Source organism: Nannospalax galili, unplaced genomic scaffold, assembly GCF_000622305.1.
Source record: "Nannospalax galili isolate Female #2095 unplaced genomic scaffold, S.galili_v1.0 scaffold259, whole genome shotgun sequence".
In the NCBI taxonomy this organism is placed as follows: Eukaryota; Metazoa; Chordata; class Mammalia; order Rodentia; family Spalacidae; genus Nannospalax; species Nannospalax galili.
Window position 1 is genome coordinate 2,527,774 of NW_008344750.1, and position 5,853 is coordinate 2,533,626.

The 5,853-nt window shown below is 39.4% G+C and overlaps 1 protein-coding gene across 3 annotated transcripts in view; it reads right to left on the minus strand.

Moving 5' to 3' along the window:
- Window positions 1–5,853, minus strand: part of Mtmr3 (myotubularin related protein 3) — a 167,280-nt gene that overhangs the window by 15,269 nt on the left and 146,158 nt on the right. The window lies entirely within an intron of this gene.

Here is a 5,853-nt window from a genome sequence, read left to right on the forward strand (position 1 = left end):
AAAAAAAAATAAAAAAAATTAAAAAACAAAACAAAAAAAAAAAACAAAAGAAAACAAAAAAAAAAAACAACAGGAAACCTAATTTAAGAGCAAAGTAAAGGGTAAAAAAAAACCCATTTGTTAGGCCTCCCATTTTACCAAAAAAGCAGAACATTTAAGTTTCAAGTGGAGTAATTTTTAAAGCAACCTAGACGAGCGTGTCCAAGGTGCTCGAAGCTCAGAGTGCAGAACTTTCTGCTTTATTGTTGTTTCATTTGCGATTTACTGGACATCATAATGCATCGCAGACAGTTCAAAGTGTCAAAATTGCTATTGGAGCTCCCTGATGAGAGGTGTAAGAGAGAGCATAGTGCTTACTTCATTTTTATGTCAGAAGCAAGAAAAGTTAACCTTTTTAGAAGTCAAGGCAACTCCAGTGTTGCAGGGTCATGACCGCATAGTGAGCCATGCTTCAGTGGGAATTCATGGGCACTGACAATGACTTTTGTTCTGACCAGACAACAGGGTTCATGGCATCATGAGTTTGGGGGGAAAAATACTTCCAGGTGTGTCTGTTAACTACAAAGTATGTATATTATACTTCATGAAAAATTTAGAAAGTCTAAATGTGATTTGTAGATTTTTCTTTTACATTCTTATAACCAGGAAAACATCCAAATATTTTCATTTTTTATTATATGTACATTTGTGTGTTTGAGTATGTGGTTGAACACCTGAGTGTAGTGTTCATAAAGGTCAGAAGAGGGTCTTGGATTCCCTGGTGCTGGAGTTACAGGCAGTTGTGAGCTATTCTAGGTGGGAACCAAACTCAGATCCTTTTCTACAGCAGCACTCTCTCTTAACTGCTGAGCTACATCTCCAGCCCCATAAATAAATGTTAATTATTTAAAAATAAAAAAAAATAAAAAAAATATTTTATTTACTATTGTTTTTTATTTTACATGTATGAGTGTACTGCCTGTATGTGTATAAGTGCACCCATGTTGTGCAATGTCCACAGAAGTCAGAAAAGGGTGCCAGATCCCCTGGTACTGGAGTTACAGATGGTTGTTAGCCGCCATGTGGGTGCTGGGATCTGAATCTGGGTTCTTTTGCAAGAACAGTCAGTGCTCTTAACTGCTGAGCCATCTCTCCAACCTGTTTCTATCACGTTTTTTAAAAAAATATATTTTTTTAATTTTTCTTAATTATTTTTATTTTATGTGTATGAGTGCATCCATGTTGTACAATGCTGCGGAGCTCAGAAGAGAGCATTGGAGTCCCCTGGAACTGGAGTTAAGGACAGTTCATAGCCACCATGTGGGTGCTGGGAATTGAACCCGGGTCCTCTGCAAGAGCAGTCAGTGCTCTTAACTGCTGAGCCATCTCTCCAGCCCCTTATTTATTTTTATGTGTATGAGTGTTTTGCCTACATGTAAGTGAGTGCACCCGTGTCGTCAGAAGAGGTCAGAAGAGGGCTTCAGATTCCCCTGGAACTGGAATCAAAGACAGTTTGTAGCCGCCATGTGGGTGCTGGGAACGAACCCGGGTCCTCTGCAAAAGCAGTCAGTGCTCTTAACCACTGAGCCATCTCTCCGGCCCCACGTTTCTATCACTTTAAAAAAAAAATTTATTTTTAATTGTGTGTCCATGTTTTGATATGTACACATGAGTACAGGTGCCCTTGGAGGACAGAGAGGGTATCAGATCACTTAAAACTGGAGTTACAGGTGGCTGTGAGCTCCCCAATGTGGGCACTAAGAACCAAACTTGGGTCTTCTGCAAGAATGGCACTTTTCTTTTTGTTTGTTCTTTTTGAGACAAGGTCTCCCTGTAGTCCCAGCTGACCTGGAACTTGCTATGTAGACCTGGCTAGACTTGATCTCACAGAGATCTGCCTCCTGAATGTTGAAACTAAAGATGTGTGCCACCATACCCAGCTTATGGTACATGCTCTTAACCACTGTGTCATCTTTCCAGCCCCCTAGTATGCATCTTTCCTACAGTGCTAAACCAGGGCCTTGTATTCACCAGGCAAGTGTTCTACCATTGAGCTACATCCCCAGCCCTGGTTCTAGCACTCTAATAGTCTAATACACACACACACACACACACACACACACACACACACACACACTTATTTCTTTAATAATTTGAGTCATGGGGTCTTATTATGTAGCCCAGGCTGGCCTGAAGGTTGTAGTTCTCCTACATCAGCCTCCCAAGTGCTGGGATTACAGGTATTCACCACCACACCTGGCTCTTAATGGATAATTTCCCAGAAGGAAAAAAAAAAAAAAGTCCTAGGTAGATGCACACAGTATAAGAAAAGTAGCTCTTTTGAGAATCTTCTAAGAGCCACAAATTTTTTTTAAATGTATTATATTTGAGGAGGAAGCATGGAAATTTACATCATGTTAATTAGTAGAGGTGATAAACATTACCACTGAAATCTACCCGATGACTCTATAGATGTGCACAGGCGCCAAGGATCCAAGTGCAACGGATTATGACTAGCAATAGATATATACAGATTAGAGATGCATGTGCCAACATCTCAGTGTTAGTAGCAAAAACAATGAGTCTTTCTGCAAGGAACAATATAAAATATTCTAAAATGAAATGGAGATCTTACAGGGAGTCTTACAGGGCTTATACTGAGTTCAACATTGTATAACTGTAATAATTCAACTGTGAGCCGAGAAACTTGCAGCCACTTGTGAAAGAGATGGACTCTTGCTCTGGAGTGTGTTACTGAATATGTTAATGCTGTAATGAAATGCTTCTTCTAATCATGTAGTTATTAAAAATGATTAAAAGAGATGTAAAATAGAAGATTATTCATGATTAGCAACTCTGCCCTTACAACAAAATAAAGAACATGCATACATACAGATGTAAACTGGATGCCACAAACAATAATGGTATAAATATCACCTATTACCCATGTCTTAATACCAACAACTATTAAGTCTTAACTACTTATTAACCAAAAACTGGGTAGGTCCAACAAGATGATTTAAACTCATGTAAACTATTACACCAATGGCCACATAGTACTGCTGCGTTAATCTAGATTCAGTTGAGCAAGGATCTAGAAAGACCTTTTCTAAAAAGGCCTTCAGGAATCTATATATACACACAATAACTGCCCCTTTGGCCTTTCCTCCCTCCCAACTGTGGTGACATTTTGTTTCATATGTATCTTCCTGCATCCCTCATTCCCCTGAGAAAGTTCTGATTTCTTCCAAATGCAGTCAGATTTGTGGTTTAAGACTGTAAGTCCAGTCTGTCAAACACTGAACAAGAGGAAGGAATAAAAAATCCTTTCTCAGAGTTCCGAGAAGGCTTTGCCAAGATCAGGTATATAGGACAGGATTATAAAAGTCTAATAAAGCGTGGGGAATGTGAATGTGAATGTGAATTTCTGTTAAATCTTGAGAGGGAGATATCATAGCAGCCAGGAAAGTAGAAAATATTATGTAAGCACTGGTTTCTATCAACTAGAATGTGATTCAGAGGCTGACACTAGGTCTGTACCCTAAGGTTGGTGTCTAGTATATAGGAAAAGTCCTTCTGTTTAATGGAATTATGTTATGGATAAAATCCAATCTCAAGATTTTCTATCTTCTAGTAAAATACACCTAAGAAACACTTTCCTAATAGATCAGTTATTTCTTCTCATTCCTAACATGGCCTTAAAAGAAATTTTAAAAGTGTAAGAAATGAAAAATTAAATGATCTCCTTGTTGCTAGAGAAATGGTAAACAAGAGCCCCCAGTATACGGCTCTCTTGAACCTGATTGTACTGTCTAACTATTAATCAGTGGTATCTGTGCCTAAGAAGAAAACTGTACTCTAGCAAGGAGATGCTATGACACTCATCTGTGCCATTGTCAAATTGGAACAGAAGCACATCTGTCTCCACAGGTGCAGACAGATGTGGGGGCTTACTCACTGCATCCACTGCTACAGCTTCTTTTTATTCATGAGGGAAATTTCAATATCCAAATAAAAACAAAGCATTCCTTCTTTAACAAAAATCCCCATCCATTTGATTCAGACAAATATGAATCAACAACTTTTTGACTTCAAGTTCAAAAACAAAGTTTTGTTTTGTTTAAAGATTTATTTACTTTTTTACTTTATATGTATGGGTATTTTGCCTACAGGTATGTACGTGCACCATATACACCTGGTTCCTGCAGAGGCCAGAGGAGGACACCAGATCCCCTGGAACTGGAGTTATAAATACTTGTGAGTCACCAGCTGGGAACCAAACCTTTTAAAAAATTATTTTTGTTTTATGTGTATGAGTGTTTTGCCTCATGTATATAAGTGTACCACATGTGTAAACTTGCAGAGGCCAGAAAGAGGTAGTCAAATTCCTCTTGAAGTGGAGTTATGGACAGATGTTAAGCCACCATGTGGGTGCTGGGAACCTAACTCAAGTCCTCTGAAAGAACAGCCAGAGTGCTCTTAACTGCTGAGCCATCTCTCCAGCCCCCAAATGAGGTTTTTAAACAAATAATTTTAATATATGGGAAATATTAGAGACTAAGTAGTATTTCTGATCTAGCCTTTTTATTTTATAGGAAAATGGATTCCTAGCAATTAAGCTACTTGGCCAAGGACACAGTTAGTTAGGGGAGAGGGCTAGCTAGGCCCTGGAAATATGTGGCAAATACAAATGCACAATCCTCAAAGGAAAGCAGGAAAGCAGCCAGCTCATTTCTTTGGTTAGGCTCTCCCCAAAGGACACTCCTTCATCCCCAAGGCTGACTTGTCACTGTGATGAACGGAATCATTTGTTCCCCAAGTGGCGGTACAAGTGGTTTAGGTAGCACCTGATTTAATAATCCATTAAAGAATGCAGCAAAACTTGATGTCATCAAGAGAGTTACTGACAGGACCCAGAGAAACAACTATGGACTTCAGTACAAAAACTTAAAAAAGAAAATTCTATCTTCATTGGCACATCTCTGGCTTCCTGCAAGAATAAAGCAGGGGTTTTTAAATATTTATCTGTTCATATTTGTTTTACAGAGCACTGCTTCTAATTTATCTAGTATTCAAACAGTCCCCTTACAGGGGGTATTACTTCACCTTCCTTACTGCAAATGCCAGCCATTCATTTTTAATAAGCAATAGAAATTACGATAATGTTCTTACCAAATAAGATTACATTAGAAATGGAAGCAGATGTAAAAGGAACAAACTTAACAATTTTAACACTTTTAGAATGTAAGGGGAGATGGCTCAGTTGGTAAAGTGCTTGCCACATAAGCGTGACAACATGGGTTTGATCCCCCAGCACCCATGTAAAAAAGCTGGGTGCAGTAACACATGCCTAGGATACCAGGAAGCAGAAACAGCAGGGGCCCCTGAGGCTAGCTGGCAGGTCAATCTAGCCAAATCAGTGAGCTCCAAGTTCAGTGAGAGAGTGATCTTCAAAAGTAAGGTGAAGTGAGTAAGACATCTGACATTGACCTCTAGCCTACACACACACAGTTCAAATGGTAACTCCATGGTAAGACACCTCATTTCACAGAAGTGTCACCACAGCACTATAGAAAACAACTGCATTGCTCTGAGCCAAAGACAACATAGAAGTAAAACGAGAGGTCCCAAGAAAAACAAGAATGTGGTGCTTCAGCTCTAAGGGCTGAGATCTGTTCTGTGCTGCACATCTTAAGACTGTAAGAAAGAGCTGTATTTTTTTTTTTTCAGCCCCTACTCTATGCTGCCCTACTCTTGTGCCATGAAGATCTGAAAGTATAACTAAAGTTCACTTTAAAAAAGAAGCAGCAGCTGGGTGTGGTGTCTCAGCACTTGGGAGGAGGGGGGGAGGAGGGAGGAGGGGGAGGAAGGGAG